The following is a 20,220-nucleotide window of genomic DNA, read 5'->3' as shown; positions in this document are numbered from 1 at the left end:
TAACTAGAGAGTCTGGCAACCCTTCACGGCTGAAAGCCCAGTCAAGAAGCTTAATGACATCATCTGTTGAGATGGAATTAGTACCAAGTACTTCTGGCCACTTTGAGTAGTAATCAACTAGAGTGACTAGATACCTAGGGTAGGACGTGTTTAGTGGGCCAATGATGTCCATTCCCAATTTCTGCCAAGGCCCGTTCGGCCATTCGACTGGTTGCAATGGGGCTACATGAGGCTTTGCAGACTTGTCTGCCAGCTTACATACATGACAATGCTTTACATACTGTTCAACAGTGCTATCCATCTGGGGCCACCAATAGCGTTCACGAAGAAGCTGCTTGGTACGTACGATGCCCTGATGATTTTCATGTGCCAGCTGTAGAAATGTCGGTATTAGAACACTGGGTATTACCACACGATCACTACGCATGAGCAATCCATCTACAAAGGACAATTCTTCGTTTACATGAAAGTAAGCTATTAAAGCATTGTCTACGTTTTTCTTAGAAGGCCAACCCTCTGCTAGGCATTTACTGACCTTCTGAAGAGTTTCATCTGTGCTCGTAGCAAGTTGCACTGTTTCCTTGTCAACGATCGATGTGACTAGGGATACTATTTCTTCCTCCTGAACTACATTCTGCGAATCCTTTACTGGAAGTCTAGACAAGGCATCAGCTACTAAATTTTCAGACCCTCTGCAATATTTAATCTGAAAGTTGTAATACAGGAGCCTGGCTGACCATCTCGAAATGCGAAGAGGTCGACGACCTGAGTTGCCAGCGGACAGTAATGCAACTACTGCTTGATGGTCAGTTCGAAGAGTGAACCGTCTACCCCAGAGGTAAACATGCCATTTTTCACATGCGAACAGACATGCTAGCGCTTCACGCTCTCCTACAGAATACTTTCGTTCAGCTACTGACAAAGTTCTAGATGCAAAAGCTACAGTTTCTAGCTTAGAACCATACAGTTGTTGTAACACAGCACCAACACCAACATCAGATGCATCAGTCGTGACTACCACAGGCAATTCAGGGTTGAAAATCTTAATGACAGGGGAACATGTAAGACGAGCTTTCAACTGATTGAAGCTGCGTTGTGAATCATCAGACCAAGCAAAATTTTGCCCTTGCCTGAGCATGAGGCGAAGCGGTTCTACAAGTTCTGCATAATGATCAATGAACTTGGCATAGTAACCAGCTAATCCTAAGAAGGATTGCAATGACTTAATATCTGTAGGTGCAGGCGCATTCAGGATTGCCTTTACCTTGCTCTCGAAATGCCTTCAGCTGAAATTTTATGGCCCAGAAAAGTCAGTTCTCTCACAGAGAAGACACATTTTTCATTCAGTTTCATACCACTGTTTGAAATGCAAAGCAAGACTTCTGCTCAAGTTTTGTCCGACCCCATACCAAAATGTCATCAAGGTAACAGACAACATTCTTACAACTCTGCAAGATTTGTGACATTTTCTGAAACACTGCTGGCGCGGATGCCAAGCCAAAGCAGACGCGTTTGAACCTGAATAAGCCTTCATGAGTTATGAATGTAGTGAGATCTCTACTACCTTCTTCCAGTAACAGCTGGTGGTAAGCAGATGCTAGATCCAGCTTAGAAAAATATGTGGCACCATGAAACATTTGTAGTAACTCTTCTACGTGCGGCAAAGGATACCCATCAATTGCCTTATTGCCTTATTCGGTTCCCGTAGGTCAACACAGAGCCGGATACTCCATCTTTTTTGCGCACAACGAGTGTAGACACCCATTCCGAAGCCTCGACGCGCTCGATGACGTCACAATTCACTTGTGACCTGGTCACGGAGAGCCAGGGGTAGTCTGCGCAACTTTGAAGATACTGGTTTCATACCTTGCCGCCGATGTATTCGGTGCACGAAGTTTTTGACGAGTCCCAACTCGCCACTGAAGAGGTGATCAAAACCCGGAGGCACACCTGTGGGGCTCTGTACTGAAGGAAGGGATGGTAGACGACATGTCAGCGACGTGCCGTCGATCTGTATGCCCAAGCGTTGGATGGCGTCTAAACCCAGCAGTGATGTTCCTGTAGTCGTTACGTGAAACGTGACGGAGCAGGACCTTTGGAAAAACTGGACAGTGGCTGGAAACAGGCCTTGAATGTCGATGCGTTGCTTGGAGAGGTTTCTCAAGGCCACTGTTGCTTGTGACAGCCTGTGCGGTCGACCACAGTTTTTTCTAAAATCTTCGGCCGTAATCAATGACACAGATGCTCCCGTATCCACCAGCAGTCGCATGGAGATGCCGTTCACTACGACCGGAACTTCGAAATATTTTTTAGTTTCAAAAGCGCTTACCGTCAAGACAGACGCGGACGGCTGCCCTGCGAAAGTTGAAGACAGCGTCTCTGCGGAAGAGACGTGTTGAACAGTATGGGTTTTTCGGCATACTGATGCAAAATGGCCCATCGTGTGGCAGGCGTTGCACCGCCGGTTTCTTGCTGGACAATTCCTGTACGTTGCAATATGTTTCGTGCTGCCACACCGATCGCATGCACCACGGTTCCCGGAGGAGCCATGTGTGAAATGTCGGCCTCTCGGGAGAAGTCGGCCATCTTGGCGGCTACCCGGAAGAAGTCGGCCATCTTGGCGGCTACCCGGAAGAAGTCGGCCCTCTTGGCCCGTCGACGGAACGCCAAGTTGAGATGCCTCGATTCTTCGTACATTTTCGGAGCCGAACGCGCGGTTCGCTCGATGCAGGGCTTCTAACGAGCGTCCAATTTCTTCTGCCTTGTCCAGGGACAGGGTTTCGCCATGAGCTAACAGCTTTTCGTGAACGCTGACGTTCGCTACGCCATGTATTATTTGGTCTCGGACGCGCTCATTGTAGGTTGTGCCGAAGTTGCACTGTACCGCCTTCTCTTTCAGTGCGGTCACGAATTTCAGGAATCCTTCTCCCTCAAACTGCCTTCGACTGGTGAATTCGTGCCTCTCCGCCAGAACATTTGTTGACGCGGCGAACAGCCGGTCAAGCTGCTGCAAGAGTTTCTGGAACTCTGACGCTGGCGGGACCGCTTCACTTGACGATGACGCTGCGCCGGTCGACTGCCTTGCTGCTTCCTGCTCCTCGTCTGCAAAGTACTTCCGTTGTCCCTCACGCCCGAGAGCGCGGACGCTCGTCGCGCGTCCGTCCAGTCGCCACCGCCGGCCGCTTCGAGGTGGGCCTGAAAAATTTTTTTTCCGTCGATGCCATGGAATTAACGGTGGCCCGGATAATTCCTAAAAAACGGGAAGGTTCGCCGTAAAAGACGCCATGCCCGGTAGCGTGCAGGAGACAGTGCAGACAACAAGCCGGAGCTCGCAGCAGGAATGGGGCAAGGAAGAACAAAGGCGTCGAGAAGGCCTAGGCTCGGAAGCCTCGCGACGCCAAGTGCGTCGGCGGCGTTTGCCTGCCGTGCAGACACAGGAAGGGTCGCTTCACTTACGAAGCTCGTTGGTTTCCCGGGGCTTCGGTCGGAACCGCAGCGGGAATCCCATCTTCGTCGCCAAAGATGTTGTGTCGGCAGCGGCAGGCAAGTGGGGGCCCCCGGCCAAAGAACGCGCGGCGAGCGCCGACGCAGTAAAGGAGACTCGGAGCTAACTGCTCCCCATAGAATAAAGAACAAACTTAGAGAAGGGAAACTGTACCTTTCACCGTGGTTCGACCATAAGCAGCGGCAGCGCATGGAACTTACTTTGGCGGACGCCAGATGACGTTGCTCAATCCGGAAGCGGAAGTGCAAATTTGCGGCATGCCTCAGTGCAAGGCTATGCCTCAATGCCTTCGCTGCCGCGTAGCTGGTGCGTTCTAATTGCCAAGAGCCTCTACTGACGCCCATACAAACAAGCCACAAGTGAGTGAACAGAACGCGCGACTTTATTGGCAGAAGACAAGCAGTGTACATTCTCGTGCAATAGCAGAAATAAAATTTGCATGTCGAGATACGCTGGAATCATTGACGCGAGCTCGTAAACGGCTCACCGTCGTAGTCGTTGCACGTGGTGGTCAGGTTAACGAGCAACAACCAGCAGCGGAAACATATTGGGAAGAGTGTGCCACTTGTTTGCAGCGACAGTCGCCGTTAAAAATGCCCAAATTGCATTGCGAAGCAATCGGGAGACGCAGGCATCTGCTGCCGCAGCCTACACAGCGACATGGGCTACCCCAGATTTTAGCTAGTCACTCCTTTCCAACCTGCACGTTTCTTTTCTTTCGGGGGCCGCTAATGTGTGGCTCACACTTGGTGTCTCACATTGTCTCACTATGGACAAGTCGCTTTCGTGGGCATCGCTTCCATCAGCTACTTTTGCGGGCCTTTCCAACCATCTGGCTATCAACTTCATACGCATCGGACTATGTAAGCACGTATGCTGGTCTCCGTTCATGCCTAATTGCGGCCGAGAAAGGCCAGAGGCACAATTTGCCCATTGCTGCAGCAGGAAAGCGCGAATCACGTTGCATGAAAATTGGGAGTCTATGTCGCTGTGCATGCTGCAGGAGCGAATGCTTACTTCGAGAGACTGCTTCCCAGTGCAACTGACCAGGCCGCAATATTCGAAAAACATAACACTGCGACCATAACCAAGTGACATAACAGCAAAATTAAACAGCAATCAGTCACCGCATGAGGTTCAGACAATACATTATACATTGGCTACGAACCATCTTACAGGCATAATGCTTGCCTTTGTCACATGTGGTGGTCTGGTAACGAGGACAACCTGCGGTACAAACAGATTGGACAAAGCCTCGCACCTGTTTGAACCAACAGTTGCCGTTGAAGATGAGCAACTCCCATTGCGAAGCAATCAGGTGACGCAGGCATCTGCTGCCGCAACCAACACAGCGACATGGACTACCCGGCATTTTAGCGTTAACTCCTTTCCAACCTGCACATTTATTTTCTTTCGGGGGCCGCTATGTGTGGCTCACACTTTGTGTCCCACTTTGTCGCAATGTGGACAAGTCGCTCTTGTGGGCATCACCTTCGGCAGCCATTCTTGCGGGCCTTTCCACCCATACGGCTATCAACTTCATACACTTCGAACCATGTAAGCACATATGCTGGTCTCCGTTTTGAGCAAATCATGGCCGAGGTAGGCCACAAGCACAATTTGCCCATGGCTGCAGCAGGCCAGAACGAACGGGGCGCACCAGTTACGGTGTGTGTATACTGGGAGTCTATGTCGCTTTGCAGACTGCAGGAGCAAATGCTTACCTCGAGGGACTGCTTACCAATGCAACTGACTAGGCCCCCACATCTGAGAAACGTAACACAGTTACCACAACCAAGTGTGGCAGCAAAACCAGATTCTGCAATCAATCACTTCACTGTAGCTTGCACAAAGACCCAGGCTATCAAGGAAGAGGAGCAATCATCATCGAGACAAGGAATATGGAAAATGAGAAAGCTTGCATTCAAGAGAGAAGCCACTCTGCTCTGCAAGCATTGAAAGCTAAAAACATCAAGAAAAGTAAAATGGTGCATAGCACATGTGCATAGGTTAATGCAAGACGCATGCCGATGCTGCATCCGCTATTTCAGGAGAGGAATTGCGCATGACAACATACACTAGAAGATACTGCTACAGATATGTTAGGCTGCTAGACAGTGACTGGTATTAAGTATCAGCGAAGAATCGGTTGACCTTAATATTTGGATGAGGATGAATGACCTCTAACAAAAATGGGCAATGAGAAAGCTTGCATTTATAGAAGAAAAATTACACTTGGCACAAACGGAATTAACATGGCTAGGAAGCTGATTAAGGGCAAACTGATGGAACTCAATCTTTTGGCCAGCGTCGTCCGTGCTTGGTCAGATGTTGCAGGTGCATCTGAAGACGAAGAATTTCTAGAAAGTCCTTTTTGAGTTACCTGGATGACTCAGCCAAATGTCCGTGCTGGTGGAATGGTGGCTGAAGCTCTTTTCAGTCTTGACACAGTCCTCTGCAGACTTGATATCTCATTCATATTCTTCTGCATGTGCTTCTTTGTTCTTGGTGTAAAAGCCTTGCAAATTCGGCTCCAGCCCCTTCCTGTTGGCGCAGATAGGAACTCCTGTGATGACCAAGATGTGCTTGGCATAGACTCTGTTGGGGCAAAACGGTGACACATGATACAGCACAGATTAGCGAAATTTATGTGTGTTTTATATGTTCGAACCAATTATACTGAACCATAAATATGAACAAACATTCATATCTGCTGCAAACAGCAAGCCAATACAGCATATATCAAACATATTTATTCCTGAACCATGTGTTGTTTACCTTGTAGTAGTAGCCAATGTCCACACAATGACCTTGTTGTAGCAGGCAGCAGCTTCTGTTTAGTGCGTGGAGTGTGTTGCTTTATACTGGTGCCGTCCTCATTACTGCATGTCTGGAACAGAAATTTTGACTGAATCAGAAATTGAAAAAGCAAAGTTTTGCAATATGAAATGCAAAAAGGTGTTACATATACGTTGTAATGATTTGCGACTACAGAACACATGCAAATGTACACTGTCTGTTCTAGGGTGCTTAAGCAGCATGTTAAATAAATATTGCTATTGTCCATAAAATTGATGTCTGCCTAACTACAATGCATGTCAACAGCGCAAGTACTATTAAGATCACAAATGAGAACATTTGTGGGTTCATTTATACACTAGAAGTGATCACACTGCTAGTTCCACAAGCAAATGCATGAAAGTCATAAAGCTATTAGAACTGATGCATTATTTTTCTGCACGAACGTGATGGACCGCTTCACTACTGCAAGAATAAATGCCCTACGGTAAACCAATCTGAACAGCAAGAACATTTGGAACCAACAAGTACGAAATATGGGTGAATTATCATGCTTGCAACTGTTTAATACATTAAATTCTGTACTTTCACTTCATTTTACCAAAGGATTATTCGGTTTTGTGGACGAAAGACGTTGCCGGCCGACTCGAAAAAAAAGTTTAATATGTATATTGATAAGGCTACTCAGTCACCTACAACCACGGCTACAATAACATGAAAAATGAGACGCGTGTTCTGATATCGCTCTTTCTTTCCTGGTTGTGTGTGTAAACCAAAGGACAGCCTCGCAAGTAAAGGTTTATTTAGGAAACAGCAACTGAGATCCTCACTGCCCATATGTAATGCAGGATCTAGTTCGTCAACTTGTGCCCGCCTGGAAGGTAATGAGACGGATATTATATAACGATTCAAGCAGCGGTGTTAAACGACTCACCGTTATTGCCGTTGTCAGCCGCAGCAAAATCCAGCTCCTGTTTCGATGCAGACCTGTTCCGAATGGCTCACGACCGAAACCCAACTGCCGGGCTTACATGTCCGCTTGCAAACACATAACTTCACCCCAAGTTAAATAACGCCAGACATCGAAGCGCAAGAAACTAGTTTTAGAAACAAAGAAGCAACCAGTCTTGAGTGTACGAACGAATGAATCCGTGCCGCCGTGCACTCGGAAACACCAGTAAAAATTTTAAATCCAGGCCAGAGGTCACGTGAAAGATCGATAATGCTGAACGCATAGAGTTTCTCACTATAACACCTAGAGGGTAATCTGGCGCCACCGTCTATGGGTTAAGGGCACCGCTACTAGATACTTTTCAGTCATAAAACTCCGCCTGGGAGCGGCGCGAGAACGTGACCCTCTGCCGTCTCCTCTCGCGAGGTGGCGCTGCCGCCACGGTTGGCCTAAAGCCCCTTGATAGACGAGAAAACCATGGCCAGGCGGCGCTACTGCGCCTCCTGACAGCGCCCCCAATGTGGAAACGTGATGCAGCGCGGTCGTGCCGTGGCGCGGTCTCCGCTCTGTTTACACCGGTTCGCCCGCGCGTTTCTTCGCTGCTCGTTCTCACGGCGCTCAGTTTTCGACGGCGGCAGATCGCCTGCTTGCGCAACAGCGACGCAGAGATTGCAATGCGTTTTCAAGAAGGCTGCCGACGCGGACAGATTCTTTCGTGGCGGCAACCTCACGAAAGGGGAGCGTCTGCTTCCGCACGTGTACGGCGTTCAACAAATCGTGGACGGTGATGTGACAGTGAAAGCCAAGTGCGTGTCACAGGTGTCCAAGATCGTATACGATGTCGATTTAGAGGTATACACCAAGTTCAGAAGTTTAGCCACTTTATTTCTATATGATGCAGGCACAAAGCGGTCATGCATACTTGCAGAGATGTGGAGGGACGGTGACGATTGCCGTTAGTTTCCTCGGTAGCTGAGTGCGCGCACACGGCTGCTCTCATTTTGTGCTTCCGCCTTTTGCTGCTAAATTTCTTGGCTGGAGCATTAGTAAATTACACGTTTGTGTTCGTTCTGATTTGCGCGGAGCTGTCAGCGAACAACGGCAAGCGTTATCGATGTCTTCGCTTCGCAAAGCCTGCTTGTTTTTGTAAATTCGCATGCTTTTGGATGGCTCCCAGGGAGTGTCATCAGCACTGCGAGCACAGAAAGAACACATGTATTAGGCACAAATGAGCATGGAACGTTACTAACGAGAAAGACCATCTTCCCACCTTCAACAACGTGGCCTAGCCTATAGCTCATTATACCCTCTCAGGCTTAGGTTCAGGCAAATCACAAATTAAGCTGTTTTTGGCAAACTGTACATGCCTTTAATACATGGTGATTCGGAGATGCTAGTGCCTGTAACTTCTGATGCCTATTTCTTGCCCCAATAACGTCACTGCGTGGCACGAAGAGAACTGCATTATAAAGCTAACGCAGTAATGTGGGAAGTTGGGCGAGTTGGTGATTAATCATCATACCGTGTTGGTGAAGCAGCGCACTGACCAGTACAAATAGGAGAGACACAAGCACAGCGAGTGTCTTGTATTCATGTGTGTGTCTGCCTTGTCCTGGTCAGTACGCTGCTTCACCAGAACACTAAAGCAGTTTCCTTCCCAGGATGCACGAAATCCTAGAACACAACAGCCAAAACACACATCTGCTCAAAATTAACAATTTAAATACTACATAGGCGCACATTGCTTTGAATCATGCTGCAATAAATTTTTAGTGTATATCACGCCTTATTCAATGCAGATGTTGGAGTCATTGCAACTCATCGCATTAATCAGCAAGGTGCGTTTTCACTGCTAATGAGGATTGGCTCGTACAGACTGCTCCGCGAAATGAACCCAGACCACGTTAACAGGCCTTAAGACCAACAGCACGAGCGCAAGCATTAGAGATACATGCCTCACCAAAGCAAATCTAGTGCCTCGTCGGGCGAACAGCTAAAGTAAGCTTGCACCGATGGCCGGCTACTACAGGAAACGAAGGTTTTTGGCAGGAAGAGTGAATCAGCAAGAATGTGCAAGGTGGTAATTACCTTAAAGCAAGCTTGGATATTGTGAACTTAGAAAGCATGGCCAAACAACAAACATAACGCGCACGTCTCGATCGGCTGCTTTCCGATCTGCCGCTTACCGACGCACGCGACGACCGCGGCTTGCATTAAATGCTGTCTGCTATCAGACAAAACTAGCGCGCGTCCCCTTTCGTTACCTGCACAACTAGTACATTAAGTTGCAGCGTTTGGAAAATGGAAATAATTCTCTAAAGCTCGTCCATGCCGATTGCGAGTGAAGGCACAGTAGAATCAAATAAATTCGGGGGTTTTAACTGCCAAAACCATGCAAAACCACTAAATCATTATGAGGCACGCTGTAATGGTTAGTCTCAGGAATACTTATTACCTCCGGGGGTTCTTTAACGTGCACAAAAATCAAAGCACGCGGTAACAAGGGCGTTCTTGCACTTCGCCCCTATCGAAATGCGGCCGCTGTGGCCGGGAATCGAGCTCGCGTCGTCAAGCTCAGCGTCGCAACACGCATGCATTTACCGCTAACAAGCAGCGGATGTCAACACAATTCAACAACGCGGCATGACTAAACAAACGGTTGGGCGCTAAAAACAGGCATATCACTATTCCGTTTCATCGAGCAGCCGCGATATTGCACGCGAATACGAAAGTATGGTGCTTACTTGACTCGGCGCACTGCAATTATCCATGCTTGTCGTCTGACCTTCTCGTACCACTTCCCCGGAAATCTGTAGAATTTCACGGGCGGCGTTCGACCTTTCGTGTTTTCGAGGCTGTTATGGCAATCAGCAATACAGCAGTATTGCGTGCCACCTTTCCTGGCTGATGAGGTCGCACTCGCCATCGCAAAAACAACGCGCCCGAGCCAGCACGAGCGCTCCCGCCGAACAGATCACGGGCGCGCGCTCGCGCAGCGACGACCCTCGAAACTTCCATCGGTCCGCTAGGGGAGCATTCGGCGCTGGTGCCGCGCGGGCAAACTTTAGGTTGCCTCGTCTTATGAAAGTAGCGACACTCTCCTCCACTCCCGCGCTTTCCTCCTTGATTCTCCTCGCCCGCCGGCTGTGCGCGCTGCGCACGGCACGCTTCGCAGGCCATCGCGCGCTCGCCGGCCCGATGCATTAGCTGGCACCCGTGATCGCACCTAACTTCGGGATTTTTTTCTGCTCTATTATAAAACGAAAGCACTAGAAAGGGATGCAATGTGCTTGACTCTACCATGACCCACATTTATCACCTTCTCGTTTAAGCAATGAAAGCGCTAAACGTGCGCGTTTGCGCCATGAATTAACAATCGCAGCGTGCTGTATATAGCCCACATTGGCTTTGATATCTTTATAGTGGTCACTTCAACAGGGCAGAGCTTTAATTAGCGCAGTATTTAATTTAAATTTGTACATTCTTTAATATTTTTCGACACAGTGACGCTCCGTTAAATGCAATTTCAACTAGCGCTGCATTTTCGCGGAAGTACTTTTTATGACACTATCTTTTTGCATTCGAGCCAGGCAGAGATTGCGGTAATTTAGTTGTACGTCATTGCGTGCGTGAAGCTTCAGAAGCAGGACAGTGGCCGCAAAAATGATGCGAAATTTGCTTTAACGTGATTATTGATCTCTTTTTGAGGGGGGGGGGCAGGGGGGAGGGGTTCAATCCTAAAAGGCTTGGGGCCTCGGTGTAATGCATATGCCGCGCATTTAATACCTGGGCTATAGAAATTTCATTCCTGCTTGAAAGAGAACAATTTTTTTCTAGTTTTTCGTGCTCTCAAGAGAGATATATTTTTATTGACTACTGTAGAAGTGAGCGTAGCCAAGGGTTGGCTTGAAATTTATGAATGATTGCTGACGGCAACGGACGAGTAGACTAAGAGATAGGAAGGTGATGCTGTCTCTGTGACTTATTCAGTGTAGCCCATCGAATGCATTCAATTAGTGCCTCAGACGCCCGTGGTGATGCAATATTCAGCGCTGTAAAGGACGATAAGAAAGGAATTAGGCATTCTGTGACTGGGTCGGTTTCAAGGAAACAATTCGTACTATTTTAGAAACACAGAGCTTAAGAATCTGACGTTATTTTGATAGCATAACTAAATATAAATTATAAAGATTTAACCTATGGCGAATGAAAGTCAGCCTTAAAAGGCATCTCTGCTGACTCGCTCCTCACGTGCCGATATAGACCTCGAAATCGCGGTAGACTTTCACAGTCGCGGCGGTCACACGAAGGCCTTCATCGCTCTAAAGATCCATAGCAGGCAAGAAGATGCTCAAAGCTTATTTGCGCGAAGTTTTGGTCCTCCTTTGCACATTATTCTTCCAATCTGTGGCATTAATGACTCTCCCAGATGTCATTCCTTTTGCAATTTGCCAATAAAGCTGTTTCGTAAGAGCTGGAAAAGCTGCCAGCCGCAGCCATTACCATAGGTCTGAGAGGGTGGCAGGGTTCTGCCAGTTTTTTCAGCTACTTACTGAAAGCATCGTGCCACCCCAACACAAATTTCAGACGCAGAGTATAGGTCTGGAGCGTAGAATACACAGCCGCTGTGAGACACCAGCACATACCTGGCCAGATGCAATTTTTATTGCAGGTGACTCCTGAAACGTTACACGGAAAACACACAAAACATCCAGGATGGCACACACATCGGAAAATAAACATATTTATATAAACCGCCGGTTAGAAGTAGCATAAGCTCGAACCCAGTAACATGAAACATTGCATGGTGTTAGCCTCCAGACGATATGCGTGAAAAAGGAACAAATATTATTCAGAGTAGCGCACCAGATGCAACATTAAAATTTTACATAACATAACTGAAGGAAACGAAGCAGCTGGTTTGTATGCTCACAAAGTTTTGGGCATGTGGTACAACAAAAAGCCGCGCGATAACACTCATGTACAGCAAAGGAAATAAACAAGATTATCACGTAAAGAATTAGAATATATATACAAATACGACATATATTACTAGAATACATTCAGGCAACACAGAAAAGCATTCAAGTCGGTGAAGAAATGAAAGCGTCATATGAATATAACATCAGGTCCCTTCAAGTAGAAATGCGACGAATCGGCCCAAGGACAGCGAATGCGCGTAAATCCTTGTAGATGCTGCCTTTATTACTTGTAGAAGCCTGCCTGATGACACGCGCTGTATTGCTGCCATATGCACCAACAGCAAAGGTTCAAATATTTTACCGTATTCCGGATACCGCAGCATGCATGCCGACACTTTTGCTTCCACACTTGCTACTGGTAACGGTAAGTGTCCTCACAGAAGCCTCAGTTCGAACAAATATTTGCATTCGCACTCTTAAGCGCTCTTAAGTTTATGCACCAATCAATGCACAGTACCTCGCAGAGGACGGTGTGATCCGTCGGAGTGAAGTCCTTACGTCCGATGTTGTGAATCCACTTTTTTCTGCGACTAATGTCGTTAATCGTGAAAGGCATGAAAAGCATGACGCCATTTTCACGCCGGCTTGTGCACTGAAATGCGCAGCAACCCGGCATAACGCGGTGCAAAATGCAGAGTTCGAATCAGCTGAATAAAGCTCGACCCGCGACAGAGGAACACGGCCTGCCCATGGCGCCGAAGAAAAACAACACAAGCAAAGCGACGCTTTCGCGCGCGTTTCCAAGGCGACGGCTGGGGCCGGCCGGAGCGGCTAATCATCGGTCAGAAAACCGCCTAGTGGAGAGGCGGGCGAGGAGGATGTGCGAGGGTGTGCGGCGCGGCGGCAAAGTTCACAGAATGGCGCTACTTTCAAATTATCAAGGGGCTTTAGGTTGGCCCGGTTGGCTACGGAAGCTTCCCAAGGCAGCAGCGCGCCGCCGACTCAATGCCAGTTTTTTTTTTCTTTTGCTGCTTTTCGTGGCGCTAAATATTCAAAGAATAGCCTTTTTACATTGTGCACTCTATAAAAAGCAGCTAATAGGTGAATGAAGAGGAGAGCGAAGCCTTTCGTTTGTGGCATGATGTTTTATGTACGCATGAAAAAAAGAATAGGACCGGTACAACGCCGGATTGATGAATCTAAGCATGCTGCATCGATATTCACAAAAGATGCGCTTTCTTGGTTGCTACAGCTACTGCTTTCTAGTTGACAGTTTGTATCCCTGGAGTAAAAATGGATCCGCATAACAATGAAGAAATTCAGTACTTCGCACGTGAACGCGGACATATGCTCTGCACAACCAAGAAGAGGGAGGTAGCATCCCCCTCTAGATCATCTAAAACCTTCCAAAATATATCTCCGTAAAGGCCTGCCTCATCCAGGGAAGCTGACACACTTCTGTTAGCTGTCATCATAAAGCCCAGCATCTTCGGCGTCGGGTACTTTAAGGAACCTTGCTTGGGACTTCTGTACTCAATTAAGTAACTGTCGCAGCCCAACTGCTGGGATTTCAGAGCTTATGTCCGCTATGCATAGATCACATGGTGTGCCCTTTCTGACTTTATGAATGACATATCCACACAGATAATAACCAGCATTGTCCTCTGTTTCCTCGAGCATAAATGTGCTCATTGCGATCACGTTCTGGTGAGCTGCTTGGCTCCACGCAACTTATCAACGTCGCCTCAATGGCATTGCGAAGACTTTGACTTGCAGGCTTCTCTGGTCTGCTTGATTGTGTCGTTGACGCCGACGAGCACAGAGCCTGGCACACCTTCCACACTCCCACGTAGCGCCAGGTGTATACAAGCTTTTAACAGGTGTATACAGGCTTAGAAGGCGGAATATCTGCGTGAAGTTGTTTATAGTTGGATGGGACTCACCTCCACCGAAGGAACGCATTAGTCCAAAGTGTCACTGAAAAAACATGAGTGGGTGAATTTCCTAGCAAACAGTGTAATGTGAATGCAGTCACAACAAATGTGAACAGTGTACCTCCAATGGATCTTGATTTAACTTGGCTGTCAAAACATAGAGCGAACCTTGACGCAGCAGATTATCGACAATGTTTAAACTCGACATCAGAGTTACTCGCAGCGACTCTGTCGTTTCTTATGATGCAAAAAGCTTCAGGTTCTTTTGAACTGCGTTCTGTTCTGTCAAGTTTAGCAGTTCCAAAAAATATTTGATGGCCTGAAATGATTAGTTTAACAAGTTTATAGCCCTCAGGAAATGCGCACGAAGTTGAAAGGCGGTGGTCTGGTACACTATCTCGTCGTAGAATGCTTGCAAGGTTTTATTAACACAAACAAAAAAAACAGGAGTAAAAACTGACAAAGTGATAGGAAGGGCGCTGCACCCTCCCTAGCTATCACCAGAGTCCTTCCATTTTTTTGCTATCACTTTGTTTCTCGTGGTTTTTCTGGTTTCATTGCCGTTTCATTGTTTCATTGCAGGTATGTTTGCTCACAAGACAAGCAGCATTTTCCTGACACACAAATAAGAAACACGAGCAAAACGTGCCATGCTGCTGCACGCATCAGCGTCTCTGTCCGCCCGCACAAACGTTGCTCGCACCGCCCGCCTTCGGGCCGACAGTGTCGCGCGCGCCGCCCCGCGGGCGCGACAGAAAGGGGCCAGGTGCCGCGGCGGAGTTTGACAACTGAAAATAATCTAGTAACATAATCTAGTAACGTTGGGTTAAGGGGGCACCGTGCCGCATAGAGTTTCTCACTACATTACCTAGAGGGATATCTGGCGCTGCTGCGCTGTGGTATGCATGGGAATGCCGGTATATTGTGGATTCGGATTGGCATCGTTCTCGTAGAGACAGGACACCTTGAAGACGCGCTTGGCAAGTACCGTTCCGTCTGTCACAATGATTCATTTTCTACTAGAACAGCACGTGAAAAGCTGTTTTAGGTTTATTATTACTCGAAAACATGTTTTGTTTAACTATGAGAACTTGTTATTGTGTGTATGACTACATGTTACGTAAAAAGTATCAGCGGGCCGCTAAAGTTGGAGGACAGACGACAAGATTCGCGCTCGCTTTGAAACAGTTGGTCGCCTGTTCTTGCTTTTCTTCGCTTGGTCATGCATCGTGGGTGAGTAAAAATGTAATATGCGTGAATAGAAACATTTCATGAAGGTTTTTATTTGAGAACGCGTTATTTGCGTAGCCATATATCCACGTTTTAGACGAAGCCTCTTACAACACCAGCCAACACTAGCCTCGCAGACACATATACCGTCATTGCCATGACGGCACGGTGCCCCTTAAAGGGCCCCTGAAACGGTTCGGACAAATTGTGTAGACGCGTAGGGTACAACTTAAGTAGAAGATTCGCACCACAATTTAGGTGAAGCGTTACGTATTAATGGAGCTACAAGCGATTAGAAGTTACCCTCCTCCCTAGTCATGCTTTTCCTCCTCAACTCGTTTGCCGAGCCATCGGGGCTAAGCTCCGCCTTCACTGGTTTCGCGTCACGATGCGACGTCACATCGTCGCTTCCGGTTGTTTTGGAGCCCACCCCGCCCGCGTGAAACCTCTCCGCTAGCCGCTTGGCCGTCGACCCCAAGCGAGAGCTATCGAAGCAGCGTGCGTTGCGAGCATTCTGTCGTAGCGCCGAACGTGTCTGGTATTCCGGTAACCACAGGCAAGCTGGTCATTTCGGCAAATGAATGGAGGCATAAACTCAAGCTGATGAAGGAACTTTAGCGTAGACGTACGTGCGGCCTGATCGGTCTGCACGGTCCAGCCACTTGTTGGCGCAGCGCTTAACCAGCCAAACAAAGCGCTAATATTGCTCTAACCAAGTGTAAAACATTTTAAACATTTATAAAAACAAAGTGTTGATGATTACACTCCTGCGAAAAATGCACACCAGCAGCACAGAAGAATACACTTCGTTACTGCTACTGTGTATGGTTGAGCTCTGTGCCACCAGGTGGCTGCACCGTGCAGACCATTCGTATTTGCGATTCTGCTCATCCCATGGCTCATCCCGTTACGGCGCAGTCAAGCGGCGAGACCCTGTCCCCTTGCGCTTGCATTTGCCCTAATACCGGACTCGCGAAACGCTATTACGTTAGTAATTTTCCGGTGTAAAGTGACGACCACAAACGCGCAAACCCTGGCGCCGATCGGATAGCGGCAGTCCGATGCGCAGCAGCCAGTTCGCTCGTATGCTGCCTTGCAGAGGGACACGATGTCGCAGCTTGACATATTGCCAGTCGCTACGTTTGCAGTCCACAACGCCACAAAGTCGAATCATAGTGCTCGTGAAAAGACTGAGACCGACTCTGACGGCGGAGCTCTCGTCAAAATGGAGTACGTTGTAACACAAGCAGACGACACTTGCTGTGTGCCGGAAGTGCTTAATTGTATTGAAAAATTGTTCTTGTGCATTCTCTTTATGTTACTTTCTGTTTATAAAAACAAATGAACTAACATTCCAACTATTACGAAGATCACATGTTTACCATAATGTTGGAAAAATTATTGATCACGCGCCCTGGTCAGCCAATCGGATAGCTCGCCCCACTGACGTCATATGGGTGATTTTCGTCATATGGGTAGGGGTGGCTTAAAATTCCGCCGAGCAGCGTGCTCCGATCGGCAGCGATGTGCATTTTTAAAACCTTATAATAAATTACACGCTTTACGCGGAGCACTTAGATGTGTCAATTAATGATCAGAAGGACCTACTCTAACGACTCAGTACGTTTGTAGAAAATCGTCAAAATCGTTTCAGGGTCCCTTTAAGAAACTCCCATAGACGGTGGCGCCAGATTACCCTCTAGGTGTTATAGTGAGAAACTCTATGCCGTGCCGTCATGGGAATCATAGAGTTTCCTACAAAATTACTAGAGGGAACTCTGGCGCTGCAGTCGTTGTCCTACCATGGGAATGATGGGAAGTACATGGATTTGTCTGATCTTCGTGCTTGTGGATTCAGACGTTCTTGTGGCTTTGTATATCACGCTATATAAATCATATTGTCGTATATTTCAGCGCAATCTATATTCTTCGAAGTGCGGAAGACGCCGGGACCGCGTACAATTGCTATTAATTGCAACGATTGAGCTTGTCTATGTGCCCAAATCGAAACGCGCCAAGCGTCTCAAAGCACTGGTATGACCGCGATAAATTCATAAGTGCGTTTCATTCGCTTGTCGACACATGCGTCCGTGGCTTAATGGTTTCAATATCAGGCTTCTGTACTAGAGTCCCTGTGTTCGAATCCTGCCGTCGGGCAATTTTAATGATGTTTATTTAATTATTTATTACGCAATAAACTGATGAAAATGACGAGTTTCCAAAGTCACAAAGCCGTTTGAAGCCAAAAGAACGAAGTTTAGGCAAATCCATGTACTTCCCATAATTCCCATGCTGGGACAACCGCTCCCATTGTAGCTCACGTAGACACTAGCGCCAGTTCCCTCTAGTAATTTTGTAGGAAACTCTGATGGGAATGACGGTATATGTGTCTGCGAGGCTCGTGTTGGCTGGTGTTGTAAGACGCTTCATCTAAAACGTGGATATGGCTACGCAAATAGCGCGTTCTCAAAGTAAAATCTTCATAAAATGTTTCCATTCACGCATATTAAATCTTTACTCACCCACGATGCATGACCAAGCGAAGAAAAGCAACAACAGACGACCAACTGTTTCAAAGCGAGCGCGAACCTTGTCGTCTGCCCTCCAACTTTAGCGGCCCGCTGATACTTTTTACGTAACATGTAGTCGTACACACAATAACAAGTTTTCATAGTTAAACAAAACATGTTTTCGCGTAATAATAAAGCTAAAACAGCTTTTCATGTGCTGTTCTAGTAGAAAATGAATCATTGTGACAGACGGAACGGTTGCCAAGCGCGTCGTCAAGGTGTCCTGTCTCTACGAGAACGATGCCAATCCGAATCCACAATATACCAGCATTCCCATGCATACCACAGCGCAGCAGCGCCAGATTTCCCTCTAGGTAATGTAGTGAGAAACTCTATGGCTGAACGCTATTTGCGTTTATAATGGCGAAGAAACAATAAACTTACTGACAAAGAGTACAATATCTAATTAGCAATAATAATTTTGCCCTGTTTTTATCTAAAAGATAATGCTTCGGTAATTGTAAGAGAAAGTTTGTAAGATAAAATTGCGCGTATTACGACGCCTCTACCGGGAAATGTTGGAACTAACGAACGCATCCCGACGTTGATGCTACTACCACAGAACACCTATACAAACTTAGAGAAGGGAAACTGTACCTTCCACAGTGCTACGGAAATAAGCGTAGCGGTGGCGTCGTGGACTAAAGTATGCGACCACAGGTGGCGCTGCACAACAGGAAACGGAAACGGGGTTTTGCACACGCTTTACCAGGTGTTCTGTGGCTTTACTGGGTTTCTGGCTGCTGCGCCTCGATTAGGGTGGCCACCCTACCTCGATCGTGCTCCCGCCAGTTTAGTTGCTGTGTAGCAAACGTAGCGCCTACATATTTATGTCGGCGCTACGTTTGCCACACAGCAACCAAACTGGCGGGAGCACGATCGAGGCGCAGCAGAATACATGTAGCGCTGAGTCATATCGAGTTAAGGCACACTCTGAACTGACTTTTAAGGGCATCCCGAGCGGTTTTTCGTTTATTACGCCGCCGTTACCCTGAGTTAAATTGTGCCGCCGCGCTCCAGCTGTTGCATTTCGTGTAGGGGTACTGTCAGAATGCAGTTTCCAGGTGGCACGATGGCCTCGACTGGAATAAACGCACACGACACCAAAGATTGAGTAAGCCTGAAAATATTTTATTTGCATTTTACAAGTACAACAAAAAGCACACGTCTACGCATCCACACAAACGCGGTTACATAGTCAAGAACATAGTCAATTAAGAAATGGCTCATTAATAAGGGTAGCACAAACGCACAAGAAAGAAGACCTAAGCTACAAAACGTACGGTCGGCTGCTAAGTATAATAATTTCTCTGTCACCGCGTGTCACTTTTATACAGCATCTTTACAGCACTACCAGGCCGGGTAGTTTGGCGGAGAGAACGCAACAGCTTATACGGCCGTCAGCTGCCTCTTCCTTACGGGTGTCATAATTATCCTAATCTCCGCATCAACGTCGTGCAAGTTCGCATACAGGTATCTGTATCTGAACCATATGTGCCAGCTTAATACACGTGTAGTGAAATTATGATAACCACTGCGTCTTATCAAACGTATTGGTTTTGCAAATGCGCATTACAGCTGACGGAACGACATACTGTAAGTGAAGCACAAGAGAGCAAGGACAAAAGGAGGATACAACACTTGAAGAAATGAAGAATTAGTAGGCATACAGCAAACAAACGATGACGGAGAACACACAATGATGCATCGGGTCACGGGTGTTCTGTGACATCGGTTTGCGTACTTGCGGTGTTACGGAGATCAACGGCATAAAAACGTACCTTCAAGCGTACTCCCTCATCCTCCGCCGCATTCATTATGATAATCAACGCCTAAACAAAATGAGGCACTATTCTTTGCCAAGAGCAGACCTTTTTACAGCAAGTCTATGTAATGACTCGCAGACGAAACCGACATGCTTCCGAAAATGTTTTACCGCCGTAGCATTCGAACGCCAACGGCCAGGAAACACACAGTGTTGCCAGGTCGGACAACGCGGCGTAGCCCAAAGCTAGAGAAACTGTAGCCCAAATGTAGCCAAACACAAAAAAGAGCAAAACAAATTTGTAGCCAAATATAGCCATTATTATTTTCAGTTTTATCTGTATATAAATTTTTACATTATACCACGGTAATCTCTTTTTGTACAACCCGTCGTAAAAAAAATGTCCGTGATGCCGTGACGGTCGACGCTTTCAATTTGCAACAGCTACATGATGCTTGCACAAAAAAATTAAATTATGGGGTTTTACGTGCCAAAACCACTTTCTGATTATGAGGCACGCCGTAGTGGGGGACTCCGGAAATT

At 47.3% G+C, this 20,220-nt stretch overlaps 1 long non-coding RNA gene across 1 annotated transcript; it reads right to left on the bottom strand.

Annotated features, from left to right (window-relative positions):
* Nucleotides 1–8,120: 8,120 nt before the first annotated feature.
* Nucleotides 8,121–10,330, bottom strand: LOC140216037 (uncharacterized). The gene is made up of 2 exons (XR_011892684.1): nt 10,001–10,330; nt 8,121–8,448 (listed from the first exon to the last, which is right to left on the bottom strand). It is a non-coding gene; the product is annotated as an uncharacterized lncRNA (long non-coding RNA).
* Between the last annotated feature and the right edge of the window lie 9,890 nt (nt 10,331–20,220).

Source organism: Dermacentor andersoni, chromosome 2, assembly GCF_023375885.2.
Source record: "Dermacentor andersoni chromosome 2, qqDerAnde1_hic_scaffold, whole genome shotgun sequence".
NCBI classification, from domain to species: domain Eukaryota; kingdom Metazoa; phylum Arthropoda; class Arachnida; order Ixodida; family Ixodidae; genus Dermacentor; species Dermacentor andersoni.
The sequence above is the reverse complement of the archived record's forward strand: the minus strand, read 5'-3'. Positions and strand labels throughout refer to the sequence as shown.